General features: G+C 46.7%; 1 pseudogene; it reads right to left on the bottom strand.

The window, feature by feature from the left end:
• Positions 1-7,223: 7,223 nt before the first annotated feature.
• Positions 7,224-15,255, bottom strand: LOC144251631 (ankyrin repeat domain-containing protein 33B-like; annotated as a pseudogene).
• Positions 15,256-16,968: the final 1,713 nt, after the last annotated feature.

Raw genomic sequence — 16,968 nt, forward strand, 5'->3', positions numbered from 1 at the left:
AATGAACACATTTGTCTTTAAAATCAAAGTTATCTCATGTTCACCAATATCTTCACCTTGTTATGCCTCCAAAATGCATTCTCCAGCCCCATCATCCTTAACGCTGGCCCCCACCAAGCACTGAACGTGATTCATTCTTAAAACTGTTTCAACATTCTTTCATCCATTTTGTCCCTCTCTCTGGTTTGGAAGGGATCCCAGAGGAACTAGATTTGGCTATGTCACAATGTGGACTTGAGACCAAAGGGAAGCCAAAGTCTGAGACCTGGATAGACATTGGCAGGATACAGGAAATTATCATTGGGGCTACAAGGTCAGACAGCAGGTCAGAGCCTGGAGACCCCCAGAGGTAATGGTGCAAAATTCATTGGAGCAGAGGGATCTGATGAAGGTCCTTGCCCATTTATTCACTGGCTGCGTGGCTCATGTGTCTTTTTCATCAGTTAATAATGTTTATTTAACTATATTGAAAAAGCCAGACATAACCTAATCATGAGAGGTCTGGTAATAGATGGTATGGCATAGGGGAAACAGCACCAGCTGAGTCAGGCTGGCTTGGCTTCAGATCGCAGCCCTGGCCCATTTTCCTCTGAGTTGCTTAACTTCCTTGGTCTCAGCAGTTTCCTCCACAGGGGACTCTGTGATACATTTCTGGTGGAGCTGCTAAGATCCCAGATGATCTGTGGAAAATAGCCGATTTGTGGCAGGGACATCAGATATTTTAACAGGAACTCCATATACCATAATGGTCACAAACTTTTGTTTATTGTAGTAAGATGGATGAAATAAGTAAACACAGTGAGCCTTCCCACCTAGAGGTAGAAGAAATGAAGAATTATTGCCCCAGAACAGAAGCAGTGAATGTGCCACATTCAGACTATTGTTCATATTTCACATCCTGCAGACATTGATAATCAATTGTCATACTCCTACTGAAGCTGGGAGGTGGGGGTGGGGTGGGGGGAGCTTCTGAGTATGGCTGCAGGCCAATACCAATTAACTGGAGTTAGCTTGTGCAATGTCACCCATTTACCACTGTCATCCCAAGCAGAAGGCCCAGGGAAGCATTTCTGAGAGCTTGTTTGTTGACATTCAATTTAACAAAAGGGGGATTTGACTGAGAGATAGCCCCCAAGAGTGAAAATTAAGTCTCTAAGCATCAGAAGCAGCTTCTTTGAATTGTGGAGGCAACCCTCAACCAGGAAATAATTTAGAAAGACATTTGAAAGTGCTTAGATTCTCTTTTCCATGATTAAGAATGGGCTTGTCTCTACTGTCCATGCTCCAGGAAGGGTGCAGCTGTAGGCAACACAGCCTGCTGAAATAGCATGGCTTCCGGATCCTGCAAGTCTCTCTCCAGGCCCAGACTTCCCCAGAAGAGGGAACTCAACTCTGGTCACCACCCCCTCAGTGCAGTTTCTGTTTCCCCCTCCCTCCTTCCATCATCATAGCCAAGGGCTGTCCAGACACAGGAGGCAGGAAGAGAGTCAGTTCTCAGTTTCTTCCTCCACCACAGCCCTTCCTGGGCCCCAGCTGGCAGGGAGGAAATGGGAAGTGCATTTTCCCTCTGGTGAGCCACATAGTTGGTTGTAGGACTTTATGTAGCCTACCCATCCCCATAGGCTACAAAGTCTTTGCATAAACATTACCCCCAAGTGCTGGGAACTGAAAAGAGATCATTGACACTAGACATAAATAAATACTCACTACCTAAAACACAAACCAATGAGCAGGGAAAGATGGAGGATTCTGGGTTTCAGATTCCTCATTAGACCTGATCCTGGGCATTTATGCTGCTTGTTAGACAATCAGTGTTGCTGTTGTGACTGGTAGTGGATGGTGGGAGGAGACCGTGGCAGGTAGCTGCTGATGGCTCTGCCCATCTCAGGTCCTTAAAAATTGATATTTACTGATATGTGACTTTTTCCCTGAAAAACTTCAAAGGCCCAGGAAAGAAGAAAAACTTCCCTTCACCAACCTGGGCTGACTCTTCCATATTCCAATAACCCAGACATGATGTTCAAGCAGGATGATATCAGCAAATGTGATGTTGAAGCAAGATGAAGATGCAGGCAGAAGATACAAAGTAGCACACAGGTAGAATGAACAAGTCTGAATATTTAACACACAATTTGAAGACTAAAAAAAGGACAAGCCACACGCATTTCATGAGATGCACTGAGAAAGGCAGCAAACCAGAGTGAGCATCAGGTCTCCAGCACACGAACACCAGGCAAACTGGTTTCCTTGGACCAAGCCAGCTTCCTGAAGCCCTATTGTAGAGGGAGGGAAGTTGGAACCTCAGAGACCTCTTGGGGAGTTCACTGAGTTCAAACCTAAATTAGGAAGTCTGAAGAGAAAACTTTAACAAGTCCATAACAACAAGACATCAGGCCAGGCATGCACCACCATGCCTGGTGGTTCTAAACTCAGTGAGACCTGGTCCCTAAATAAGATATATATATATATATATATATATATATATATATATATATATATATATATATATATATATATTAAGGGGGAGGATGTTAAGGACTTGGCTCAGTAGTTAAGCAACCTTGGGTTTAATCCCCAGTTTTTTGAAAAAAAAATGACATCAGATAAAATTGTTGATTCACTAATTGTTACTAGTAAATGATTTTTATGGAAAAAAATACAAGCATGCTATAAGCAGATTTAAGGATAATGGAGAGAGTGATAATGATAATTGGAAGGCTTTAAAAGGTTAAACTGAAGGTGGTTGAGATACCTTCATGGCAGAAAAAAGAGATATAAAAAGATTCAAGATGTGGAAATATATTTTAATATGGAAGGTTAAAAGAAAAAGAAATGGTTCTAGATGAGATAATCTTTGTGTGGTAAAGGAAAAAGTTGTAAAATGTCTAAGTAAGTTGCAAAGGGCTTTAAAAGGTTAAATTGAAGGTGGTTAAGATGCCTTCATGATGGAGGAAAGATTGTGTCATTCAAAGTCTAGTTAATCTTAAAAGCATTACTTAAAAAAAAAAACATGAAAATGGGAAGATAATAGGATAAAAGCAATTTGGAGAAAGAATATTGCAAATTTGAAGTGAAAACCTTTGAAGACAGGAGTAAAGGACGGTGAAAAAAGATAGAAAAGATGTAGGAAGATAGAGAAGATGTAGGAAGACAAGAATTTTAAACCCACAAAATAGGAAACAAAAGAAAACTAGGAGGACATAAAGCAACTAAGGGTGAATGTACAAACCTTAGGAAAAAAAAACTAGAAGATAGAAACAAGCAATTCTGAGGTATCTAGCTGCTGGGAATCTGCTAGGGAAGCCCGAGAGGCTGCACCATGATGTCCGTGATTCCCAGGATGTCCATGATGTGACGTGGGCACTTCTCTACAGCAAGCAGAGAGGAGCAGCTCTGACGCTCCCTGCTCCTTCTTGGTAGGCTGGTGTCGGGCCGCCTGCGGGATGCTTAGGGCACACAGCAAATGGGAAAAACAGCATCAGCATCACTCTGTACCTGCAGCGTCAGACCTGGCGTAGCCAGCTCTAGAGGTAGAAGCCATGAAAAGCCCATCTTCATTGTCAAGTAGCCACCTCTTCTCACACAGAAGCGACTTCACAGCCACCCCACAGCAAATTCCTCTGCCAGGGTCCCCCAATCTCCAGTAACCAAGGAAATCTCTGATGAAGGGTAAGTTCCAGAAACCTCACTTAAAATCAGCAGCATTAACAAAGTTTTCTAAATATTTTTTTCTGTCCAGTTTAATCATAATTTACTCAAGCTCTAAAACATATTAAAATATACTTCAATGTTCTCCTAAATATATTTATATATAAATCCCTGAGTAGATCCCTGTCAACTTGAAATTCACTATTTACAGTTAATAAACACCCGGGGTGCAAGCAGAGGCCCCAAGCCTGCACCCTCTGTGCTGTCCCATGTCAGGAGAGCAGACCAGGCCACCCTTCCTAAAAGTGGGAGGAGTTGGGTGCTGAGGCGGGACCCCAGCACAGGAGCGGCAGGGCCTGCTGCTCACTCATCCTTGGGGACTCAGAGGTCCTGACCTGACAATGCAGCAGGGCCACCATAATGCTTCTCAGGAACCTCTGTTCTGATTTTTTTTTTACCTCAGGACAGCTGGTGCCAAAGATGAGAAAGGAGTTTAACCAAACTTGGAGAAGAAAACAAGCCAAGAAGGAAAAGGAAGGGGGAACTAAAGAGAAGGTAAAGAGGATTTCAGGGAAGAAATGTGGAAGCTGGAGGGTACACTGTGGTGGGTCCTCGCCCATCAGCACCTGATGATAAATGGAGGGTGGAGCCTCAGTGACGAGGTGCCGCTGTTCAAAGCAGTAAAAACACACACAAATGAAACCAGCTGGACTGTCAGGGAGACCAGGGGTGGTTTCTCTCTGCCTCAGGGACCAGATGATCATATCTTCTCTGTGAATCCCATGCCCAGAAAAGGTCACCCTAACAATGTTGCCTAAGAAGGGACTGGCTCACTGAGCCCCACAAGCCTCCTCAAGGTGACCCAGCTTACTCTCTCATTGGAGCTAATCACAAGCCCAGCTGCTGCCCCCACCTGCCTCCCCCACCCTTCTTGAAGCCTGGGTAGGAGGGTCCCACTTGAGGATATCTGTCCTTGTACTCCCACAGATCCCCAAATTGAGAGACTCCAAAGGCCACCTGCTGAGAAGCATCCAGACTTCTCTTCCTGACCTCCTGCACTGCCTGCCCAAGACTTGGCACAGTGTCCACTGGCTGTCCTGTAGCCCACTCCAAAGAGGCCGAGAAAATGAGCAAAAGCCTCCTTCTTAGAGAGAGGAAAGAGGGGAGAGACATTGTCCTTGAAGGAAAACACTGCTGGCAAATGTGCTTCCACACAGCCACAGTGACAAGTGCTCGGCCCCTGGTCCAGAAGCCACCTGGACCCCACCTGAGGACATCCCAGAGAAGGGCCTCCCCAAGCAGCCCACAGTGATTTGATTCTGGAGAGAGGGACTGGTGAGAGTTTGCACCAGGCTCTGAATGGACACTTCCTGCACTTGAGTCCTTTGGGATTCACAGATAAGTTCTTCTTTCTGGTGGTACACCTCAGCTCCCCTCCTGCCAGTCAGCTCTCCCACGCATCTGTCATTCTTACTTCATGAAGCCCACCAGGTCATGGCCACTCCCATGGAACAGGGAATGTGGCGGGTTCACCTTCAAGTCTGCCAAAGAAACTGCTGGGCTGGCCCCAGTTTGCTGGCCTAAGAGACTTTCTAAACACAAGTATCTCTAGAGCTGTCTTGTGGACACCAGCAGTATTGCTGGACACCAGCAGTATTGATGGTCAGGTGCATCCTGTGCAGCTGGTCAAGGCTGGAACAAACAGGAGAGGAGGCCCTAGAACAGAAACTGAAGAAATCACCTATCACACTGTTGACAGTCCACCCATCACTGGACATTGACAATGGGTTGTGTGGTAGGGGGCCGGGTGGGACCAGGAATGTGCATTTCTGATCAGGTAGCAGCAGAGACACGGCTTGTCAGGGTGCAGGGCTCCATACCATTCCCAGTGCATAGGTCCCATGGTGGTTAGCAAGCAGGATTACTTGGCAATGCAGTGGCAGGCAGATGCCGAATCAGCCAGAACAGACACTGCCTAACACTGGCTGTTCCAATGACAATTTGACATTTTTACAAAGTTGGAGCCTTTTGTGGGAGCTCAGGATGGGTGTCCAGGAAGAGCAACCCCCAAAAGAGGAGAAGCTGCAGTTCTCAACACAAGCTGCAGTGTACTCTCCTGGGAACTCAAACACTGGGGTTCTTCTCCCCCAGAACAACACAGTGCCAGCCTCTGCAGTAGGGGTAAAGGCAGGAAATGTTGACAAACTGCCTGATGGTCCTCAGGGCACACAGTATTGAAAGCCACGTATTAGAGGCCATTTGGCACTGCCTGGCTGGGCACTCAGCTGATGAGGGAGGAGCTTGTGGCAATATAGGTGAAGCTGTGGATTCCATAGACATGGCACGGAGATGTCACAATGCCAGGGACCCAGAAAAGACAACCTCCAAAGATAACTGAGGTCAAGAAGATGTGGTCAAATCCAACTTCCAAGCCACAGGGGTGATCCACAACCAAGTAATATGCATAGTTCTAAAGGTGGGTCCAGGATTCTATGGCATTCATCTTGATGTCTTTCTGGAATTAAGGAGAAACATGCTAAAATCTGATTCTGAAACACATTATTTTTATCTCACCAGTCTCTTCAACAGCCTGGGCACATCCTTATGATCTGATAAGTGGGGAAGGGCTGGTGTGAGATCCTCCATTGCTCAACACCCTGAAGGTGCTGATGGGAAGCTGCAAGGAGAACCCAGAGCCACCCACTGCCTGCATCATGAGACAGATAAGTGCGTGTCAGCACGTATCCAGGGTTATAGTAAAGAGCTTCCATAGTCTATGATAGTTTTTGAATCCATGGTTCCCAGTATTTCAATTAAATATTTAAATAAAGTGCATGTGTAACAGATACTCTAAGATCCAGTAAGAATTTCTCAGTCTTTGAAGATAAAAGCATGAACAGAAAACTCCCTAAGAGCTCAGGGCCCAGGCAAATCACATCTGCATCCTGCCAAAATCCCCACATCCTGGATATCTTATACAGTTGGTATGAGGAGGAACTAAAGTTCAGGGACAATCATCAAAGGAGAAATAAAAGTAAACTCCACTGGAGCCTGGATGAGAGGGCTGCCCTGAAAATGCCAAATACTCCTAGAAATTTGCCCAAAACAAGCTTGTTAAAACTCAGTTCTAGCCTCCTGTTCCTAAAAATCACCCTCCTGCCCCCTTCAGCAGTTCCATCCCTCTGGGATCCTATCTTTCATGAATTTTTACATTTTAAGGATATACAGATTTGACTTATCTAAGAGCACGTAAGACTTAATTTTGTATTTCCAGTAATCATTTGTTGAGCTCACCCCACTTATTAAAAGACAATTTTTCTCTTATATCCAATAAAAGATTTCCTATGCAGTTTTTACAAAGCCCCCTGTTTAAAATGAGTCTAGCAAGAAATGCAGTTAATGCATTGTTTTCTAATAATTTGACAATGATTTTCGTTATTATTACTGTATGAACAAGAGAGATTTAAAATAAGACACTGAAATCTGAACTGTTTCATTTGATAATTTTGCTGTAAAATGTCAATGCCCCCCCCCCCAGCACTAGCCCAACTCAGGCCCTCTGCCCATCCACCCCTTCACGTCCTTTTCCTCCAGCGCGGTGCCCGCTTTCCCTTCTGAGCTTCCTCCTGGCGCTTCCTCTCTGCCTCTTCTGCCTTCTTCTTTTCTTCCTTGGCCTCCTTGTATCGCCACTTGGGGATCTGCAGGTGGGTGCTGTCCTTGGCGCTGCCCTTGCGGCCTATGCGCTCTGGCTGGAAGTGGGTGCAGGCGCCTTGCTGATGCGGACCCTGGGGACCACCACACCCGGCCGCACACTGCTCTGGTGCAGGAGCTGCAGGGGAAGGAGGCTGGCCTTCCACCACGCAGAGGCTGACCCCTGGGCCGCTGGAAGGTAGGGAGATGGGGGACTGAGTCTCGGAGCCTCCTCTCCGGAGCCCCCACCACCTCAGAAATCCGAAATTGCTGTTCAGCACCTTCTGCCTCGTCCCTCTCTTGGGCAAGGGTGTCCTGGTCCCCCTTAGCTGCCAGGATTTCCTGCACTGACAGTCGCCATTTTCCAACACAGGGAGCGTCCTCCGGACACACAGTTTGGCAGACGATGGCCACAGCAGGACTATAAAGGTTGTGGTCATCCTGACCATATGGTCAAGGACGCCCCCATCCTCCAGGCCCCGGCCTGAGTGCGAGGTCAGCGTGGACCTCACGAATTCAGCGAGCCTCTGCAAGCAGTTTTTGGAGGCTGCAAGCTAAGAATTCAGTGAGCGGCTGCAAGCAGTTTTTGGAGGCTGCAGGCTTCAGAACCGCCTACGGGGACAGCGGCACCTCTAGCCTGTACTTCTCCCCAAACTGTTCAGGGCAGGGTCGTTCCAGCAGCCTCTGCATGTCACTCCTGGGGTGACATCCCGTGGGTGGCTGCCCAGGGCGTGTACATCTGCCCCTGAAAAACAAGAAGCACAAATGGTGGCTGCAGCAGCAATTCAAAGAATGGAACAAAGGTTAAATTTCCAAAACCGAATAACAAACTCTATCCTGGAGCCACTGCCACCTGCATGTGACAGTCATCTACTGCATTTACCTCTGCAACAAGAAAAGGTTTCTCATGCATCATTTGATGTTTTTGTCTTTTCTAAATAAAAATTTGTCTGAATCTATATCATGATTTTTTTTCTTTTTAAGAAATAAAATTCCAGCTGGGTGCAGTGGCTCACTCCTGTAATCTCAGCAACTTGGGAGGTTGAGGCAGGAGGATTGATTGCAAGTTCAAAGCCAGCCTCAGTAATAGCAAGGCACCAAGCAAGTCAGTGAGCCCCTGTCTCTAAATAAAATACAAAATAAGGCTGGGAATGTGGCTCAGTGGTTGAGTGCCTCTGAGTTCAATCCCTGGTACCCAAAAGAAAGAAAGAAGATTCCATAGCTCTCTGCCAATGGATACATGTCTAGACAACAAAAATGTCTTGAGATCAGTTGATGATGCAGCTGGAGTGCTCAAAATGCTAATGGTAACAATCACTTGCAAGGCACTCAGTACCATCTCTTCTGTCCTATCACTTGGAGGGCTGCTGTGGGTCCTCTTTTGTGGGAAATGGTGGTCCTTCACCTCTCCCACTGGGTAGTTAACTGGCTGGGGTACTGCAGCCCATATTCCTATAGACCAGACAGTGGGCTATTCCAAAACAGAGGCCATATTTTATGCATTTTTTCTTCTGCAACACATCTAATCCTGGCAGGTGGGAGGCATGCCTATAACAAAGGATCATTACAGAATGAATGATGGTCACAGTGGCTGGGGGCCTGCCTGGGCTGCAAAGCTGGCAAGTTCTAGGAAGTAGAGAGCTCCAGGGAGCGCCTTGGGTCCCCTGCACTCAGCTCTGTGTGCTAACAACCACCCAGCAGGGCAGTTGTGATGGTCAGTATTCTGGGTCAGCTTGGCTACACTAGAACACCCAGTGCTTTAATCACACACTAATCTAGGTGTGGCCTGAAGGGATCTTGTAGCTTTGGCTAACACCTTCTAATCAGTTAACTTTAAGTCAAGGAGATCAACCCCAAAGAAATGTCTAGGCCTCATCCAATCATTGCCTGCCTTAAGAACAAAGACTCAAATTTCCTAGAGAAGAAAAAGTTCTTGTTGCATTCATATATGAATATGCAACAGCAAATCCTATCATTATATATAATTATAATACACCATACTACAGTGATGCAGCCACATCAATGTTTATAGCAGCTCAATTCACAATAGCTTATCTGTGGAACCCACCTAGATGCACATCAGTAGATGGGTGAATAAAGAGACTGGTATGCATACACAATGAACTATTTCTCAGCATTAAAAAGAATAAAATTATGGCATTTGCACGTAAATGGATAGAGCTGGAGAATATCATGCTATGTAAAGTAAGTCATTCCCATAAAACTAAAGGCAGAACGTTCTCAGATTAGTGGGTGCTGATTCATAATGGTGGGGGTGGGAGGGCAAGGGAAGAATGGAGAAACTTTGGATTAGGCAAAGAGGAGGGTGGGGGAGGGTAGGGGGCATGGGGCAGGAAAGATGGTGGAATGAGAGAGACATCATTACCTTAGATACATGTATAATGGCATGAATGGTACAACTCTGCATCATGTACAACCAAAGAATTGAAAAGTTATGCTCCATTGTGTACAATGAATTGAAATATATTTCTGCTGTCATGTATAACTAAGTAGAATAAATAAAACATCAAAATATAATGCACCAACAAAAAAACATGGAATAAAAGGAAAAGTTCTGCCTCTAGATTTCAGTATTAACTCCTACCTGTGGGCCTAGCCTACAAATTTTAGACTTACCAACCCCCACAACGGCATGAGCCAATTCCTTAAAATAAATCTCTTAATTTATGCAAACTATCAGTTCTTATTGTCTAGAAAATCTTTAATGATGTATCCCCAACGTCTACCTGAATGTCTCTCCATTATACCCACTACCCCCCCCACATACAAACATTCCAACATTAAACTCCAAACATCCTGGTGAAATATGCATAAATTTCAACTTGGCAATGTAGAAATTATTACAACATTGCTGTTAATCTTGGCCCAAACTCAGCCCCACATACAGTTAGAAATCATTCAGGATTTCAAGTCCCATTAGTCATATCTCTACTGGCAAAGCAATGTGAAAAACTAGGGCAATTATCTAGTCTGTGAGCTCCCTGGAGACAGGCCTGGCAGAGGCAGCTTCATTTATATCCCACACAGACCCAGGTGTTGACATGCGGTGGCTGATCAATATGTGCTGAGCTGAGAGGCGGCGGGGGGGGGGGGGGGGGGGCGCTGCCACTTCCTGCTCTGCAAGCCCCAGTGGCCTCATAGCCAGGCAGACCTGGCTCACATGAGCTCACCTGCTAATAGTCTTAATTCTGTGACACATTAAAGAATAGCCATCTTACAAGAGTGGTAATTATTTGGAACCAGAAATCAGGAGAACTCATTAGTTAGAGTACAATTTGTAAACTGACTAAAATGAAAAGGGGGCAGTAAAAAATGTCAATGCAGAAAATAGATGACACATTAAACCTTAATTAATTGCATGTCACTTAAAAAAGAAAATAAAACTGCAAAATTAAAATCTTCATAAACACTGTGTGAAAGAGACATTTTTCAAATGCTAATGCTGTTGCCAAATGTCACCTTGGGGGGGGGGCAGGCAATATCGTCCCTGACTCTGAACCGTTGGTCTAACCTAATGACTGAAGTCTGTTTCCCATTTGTCCGGCTGCCTGTATCCAAGCAACCTTGTGCTGGCCAGATCCCTATGGGGTATTCACCTCCTGAGAACAGGGACAAGTGTACTTGCTGCTGTTGCCACTGTCTCCTACCAGAGATCTGGTGACTCTCTTGGAATCAAGAGGTGAAAAAGCAAGAAGCTAAGGGAATTGATGAACAGGAGGAGAAAATCAGGTCCATGTTGTCTTCTCTGATCCAAGGTCAGCTTTGGACAGTGACCACCAACCTTAAGACTCCTAGTGAGATATGAAGAAAAGACACCTGTCTAATCCACTCTCAAAGTCAGGACTTCTGCTACTGCAGTGCAAAACATCCGAAACTAGTGACAAAGGGGAAAAAATAATGTTCCCACCCTCTCAGTTCACTTTTCCCTGGGAGTCAGGCCAGGCTCCCGAGGACAGTAGGAGGTGGGCGCAGAAGTCACTTTCTTTTTTCTTCTCCACCAGCCCCCACCCTGATGGCATCCTTCCTAGGCAGCCCAGTCCAGACCACCCTCCTGTTACAGGAGGTGATACACCATAAGGGTGGGCCAGCCCCTGCCAGCTTCCTGCTGGGCCACCTCTAGCCTGTGTCTGGGGCACTGGGTGTGTAATCAGTGCAGCAAGTCAGGATTGCAGGGTCACGGGGGAGAGCCTGCTGTACAGCCCAGTGGGACTAAGGAGCTACCTCCATGGCACAGCAAGTGGGAAAAGTGTACCCTGCCCCCATGAGGGGCCAGAATTGGAAGATAAATCCCCCAGTGTCCTTGTCCCTTGGGGTATCTCCCAGATGGATTCTGCTCATCTCTCAGAGGTCCCAGCAGGGCTGAGTCTCAGTCACCCAACAGCAACTGCTCAGGAGCCCGAGGTCATTGGATTAGCATTGTCTCTTCCCAACTCCCTCCCCACACCCACATCCTGCCAGGCTGCTTCCCAAAAGCAACCTTTGAAAAAAATCTATTTGTCCTCAAGTCCTTGTCTCAGGGTTTGTTTGGGGGATGAAGGGGTGTGGTATGAATTTCCTGAGTTAATTTTTCTCTAATAACGTGAAACAACTCCAGTGTGGCAAATTCTCATTTCACAAAAAAATCCCCGTTTTCCTCATAAACAGAAAGCAATATAAGTCCCTGGTTTACCAGAAGTCTAGTCAGGGCTTGCCGGAGATGGGCAGGACCATGGAGCAAGAACACGGTGTCTTTTCTGGCTCTTCATCTTCCTTTTAATCTATGTGCTCTCTGGAATCATGCAAGATGCAGGCCTTTGTTTGTTTCTCCTCCCAAGGCATCAGCCTTATTTTACACCGCACTTCAGTATAAACAGGGGCTCTCAAAAGCAACCTGGAACCTAGCAATCTCCATAAAAAAATCCTGTCCTCCATGCAGCTTCTCAGATCCAACCGATTTAAATAGACTTGTCACTCTGGGACGTTAATATTCCACTGAATCAACATGGTCCTGCTGCCTCCCTTGGGATTGTCATCAGCACAGATGACAGTATTAGGAAGCCAAACCCAAAGACCCATTGAATCAGGTTTCCAGAATCTGGTTATGTTTTTTATTTAAATTAAAATTTCTGATACTTCTAACATTCTTTTGTTCTACTGAACAATGCAGACCCAACCTGATCTGTACCTGTACATTATAGATGGTGAGAAAATCTAAAAAGTTGAGGGTTTCATCCAATTTGATCATTCATCATTTATAAGCTGAAATGTTTGCTATTGAAAATAAACTGCAACTCAGAAACTAAGGTGCAGAAAAACATTCAGGAAACAAAGATCACCTTATCTGAAGAACTTAGAAATGCATGTTTTTATATGTAGTAAGGGTTGCACACTTTACTTTTCAAATTATCACAGGATGACCGTTTTGCAGTTAATTCCTGGGTAACCTTCCTAAGCTATACATAGACTCACTCCATGTTGAAGGGTCTGTCAATCTAAAAGAAATTCTCAGGCTGTTGGGAACTTTCAATGCTTTAGGTTCTCCTGATATGGATATGTTTAAATGGAAATAAGAGACATAAAAATAGTTGACAATTGTAATCTAACTTAGTAGTGACAATAGCAAATGACCACTCCCAACTAAAGCCTAAGGGGGCAGCTTGAATGCTCCCTGGAAAAGGTCTCATCTTTATTTTAGACAGCATAGAACTAGCTGGGAGGAAGAAACATATCTAAGAACAAAAAGATCTTCTCTTTTTTCATCCTTTCTCACTTATTAGCTATATCAGTAGTCCCTGTCCCCACAAACCCACACCCCACAGAGGATGTTTGGCAGTGCCTGGGACATTTCTGGCTGTCATGACTGGGGATCCTTCAGCCATCTAGAGGGTAGAGGCTAGGGACGTCACTGAACAACCTACAGTTGTCAGAACCTCCCCCCACCTCCACAACATGAACTTATCTGGCCCCAAATCTCAAAATCAAGCCAAGGTTAAGAAACCCCTGAGTTACATGCTTGCTTACTACCCTAGTAAATTAAAGATCTCATCACACAATATTTTTCAAAGAGAAAAATATGCCTTGTTCTTTTATTCACTTAATGAATAACTACAGAATACATAAACTCTCTAATAATGGTAACAATAAAATCCTAAGCGACATGCCCTGATGGCAGCCATCTAAGGTGGCCCTGGCAGGAAAGAGCTCCCTCCCTCAGTGCCATCATGGCTTCCATCCCAGAGAAGAGGAAACCACGGTCCAGAAAGGCAAGAGACTGCCTTCAAAACCTCCATCCTTGTTCTTTGAGTTCATTTGTCCTATAGCATCCTGTAAGACACAGAGTTTAAAGCAGGAAGAAAAAAATTAAAAGTTGTAAATCCCCAAATCCCAGATGGATCAGAGAAAAACAGGCTTACACAATGCCGAGTCATAAACAATATGTGAAGACAAACTGTCACAGGCCAGAGGCAACTGGGAATACATGACAACTAAACGGGGAGCCAGCTGGGGTCCTGGGACAGAGAAGGAGCTTTAAAGGAGGAGACAGGATCTGGAAGAGCCCTGATGGCATTCCCAGGAGAACCACCATCTGAATGTTGCCCCTCCCAGACTTCATATGTGTGGCACTCCATACCCAAGGGGATGGTATAAAGAGGTGGGGGCTTTAGGAGGTGCTTGGTCACAGGATGGGCCTCGGGAATGGGATTGGTGCCCTCATGCAAGAGGCCAGAGGGTGCCCGCAGCCCTTCCAACAGGGAGGACATGACAAGAGGGAACAGACCCCCACTGGACATCAATCTGCTGGTACTTTGATCTTGGCTTCCCTGACTCTGAACTGTGAGCAATAAACATATTGTTTATAAATCATCCTGTCTGGTATTTTGCTATAGCAGTAAGAATGGACTAAGAGAGGGAAAATGTCAGCTCTTCAGGAACTTGTACCACTAAGCGGAATTGGCTGACCCCAGTGCACGGCCAAAAATAAAGATAAATTAAGGCAGCAAATGAATATGAACAACAGCTATTTGATATTGAGTGCATTACATGTACTTAGACACATCTTCTCGCTTAATTCTCAAAATAACCAGGTGAGGTGGCACTAAAGACTATCCCTGACCCCAGTTTTAAGTCAGGAAAAGAATTAGCGGTTCATCAGAAAGAAGTTGGTTTAGTAGCTCATTAAAACTGCATAGCCCTTGAGAGTTTATAAGGTAAACTATTTTATCCTCAGGCAAGAGGGACAGAAAGAGGTCATTACCCCCATTTTGCAGATGGGGACTGGTGAGTGTCTTCTCCAGGCTGATAAGGACCTAAGGGACAAAGGGGGCTGCCCTGTTGATCCCAAGCAGAAGCCTGTAACTTCCACTGATTCTGGAAACTGCCACACAACACATCATCCTGAAGCTCCAACTGCCAGCAAGCAGGAGGCAGCCTGGCCCCTACCACCCCCTCCTGTGCTCACTCCAACAGCACGTCGGACCACCCCTTCCTGTGCCCACTTCAGCAGCGCATTGGACCACCCTCTCCTGTGCCCACTCCAACAGCTATCGGCCCATCCAGGGCCAAGACCAGAATGCACATTCTGAAGAGCAGATGTGTACAGGGTTGGGAGCTGATGTATGAGGTGGAGGAAGCCAAGGGCAAGGGAAGGTGTCACTCCTCCCAGAGCTCAGCACTCACCTGCCAGCAGCTGGCTGTGACCCCCTCCACCAACCTGAAGACTGTCATCACCTCAACAAAGACCCCATTCTTTGAGGCATCTGCCAGGCTGTTTCCATGTGGATGATTCGTCTCTTTGAGGAATGTTCTTTAAAGGAGTCAGTTATTTCCAGGGCCCACAGGTGCGAGGGACAAGAGGCACGTGCCTGCGAGCATCAGGGCTCTGACGCACTCCATCCAGCCCTGCATAGCTGCTTTCATCAGGGTAGTGAAGCCAAACACATTCCTCCTTTCAAGGTCAAGACCAGGGAAATAGTTCAACAGGTAGTTGGTGATGGTGGAGTGCCCTGAAAGAGAACGCTACACGTGTGGGTCTCACTCACACAAGGCCTCCAGAGGGACCGGAGTGTGTCGGGAGGTGGCACAAGAGGAAGCAAGGCCCCTGGCAGCTTCCTGCTCTGCAGGTTTTCCTCTCTGACCCCCAGACAATCCTTCCGGAGGAAGCAGGAGGAGGTAGAGGCCACTGTCCGGGCCACATGGATGTCTCAGGTTCACTCAGGGCCCTTCAGCCACCCACCTGAGTGGTGCATGGTCCCACTATACTGCAGAGGAGGCTGGGCAGAGTCAGTAGTGTCATCACAGGCAGGCGCTGGCAGCTACCAGCTGGAGCTGCCGGGGCAATAGAAGCTAAGCCAGGAATGAGCCTCCGAAGCATTTCCAAGTGTTCCGGTGCTTCAGGAGGAAAAGCTCATCATCATAGCAAAGAGATAACACCAGCTCACACTCACACCTCTGCTACCACTCAGAAGAGAGTGTCTGTCCCTCCCTTCCTTCCTCCTCACCCCCCACTCACACATGATCACAAGGAGCCTGCCTCAGCCACAACCCTGAGCAGCTGAGAATCTTCAGGAAACTCATTATGGAGTATAGATTTCTCCCCTTTCTCATCTTGCTCTTCCAAAAAAAAAAAAAAAAAAAAAAAAAAACGGATCCAATTTTCTGCTTATTGCCAGAGATACTCTCAAAAAGCCCAAGGTGCTCTCAGTCGGGGTGAATAAGGAGACCATTGTGCAAAAGGCAATAGTTTAAGCATCCACCCCAGGAAAAACCTGTCTCAAGTAGAGCTTCCTGAGCCACAAGGTGGCCCCTGAGTCTGCCACCCAAGCCCAAGGATAGCCCACCCCCTCAGTCTTTCTGTGCTGGACTCCCTCAACCACACACACACCCCAACCACATACACACCTCAATTCCCTATAGCATCCTGGCAATGGGTTGGATCACTGGGATACAGCTGTCCTGGGCACTGAAGGATGGCTACCAGCACCTGGTCTTGAATCACGAAGTGCCAGCAGCAATGAACCCCCAACTCCTGCCCCCAAATATGGGAACAAAATATGAGCCCAGACATTGCCACCTGTCCCCTGGTAGGGTGGGAACGAGAAGGTGTAAAATCACCTGGGTTGAGAACTACTGACCTAAAGGACCCTTTCTCACTGTCCCAGGACCAACCACACCAAGTGGGAAACAGGTCCTTTCCCAGCGCCTTTGTCCCTGGCCCTGGCTAGCCACCCCCCTCAGCTGTCTGCCGCATCCTGGCCCCTGCAGGTGATGGTGAGCATTCCCTTGGGAATGTGAGCACTCTCCACAAGTCCCTCTTGCAGAGCCCCAGGGAAGTGCTGGGTGTGCAGCCACATCTGTCTTTACATACCAACAGTCAGCCGTCTGCAGCCTCCCAGGTCACTCCAAGCCTGTTGTGCCCAGCTCCACGTCAGGGCCATAAGCTTGGACCTCATGGACATTTCCCTGCACTCCTCTGGTTAACTCATCATCTCCCACACCCCAAGGAATCCCTCAGCCTTGGAGGAGCCAGGACCCCAGGGTTATACTCTCCAATTTCAGGACAGAGGCCTCCAATGGATGGCACTGTGTGTGAGGAAGAAGAGGCGAGGCCATTATTCTCCTGAGGTGGGCCAG

This window comes from Urocitellus parryii, unplaced genomic scaffold, assembly GCF_045843805.1.
Source record: "Urocitellus parryii isolate mUroPar1 unplaced genomic scaffold, mUroPar1.hap1 Scaffold_135, whole genome shotgun sequence".
Taxonomy (NCBI): Eukaryota; Metazoa; Chordata; class Mammalia; order Rodentia; family Sciuridae; genus Urocitellus; species Urocitellus parryii.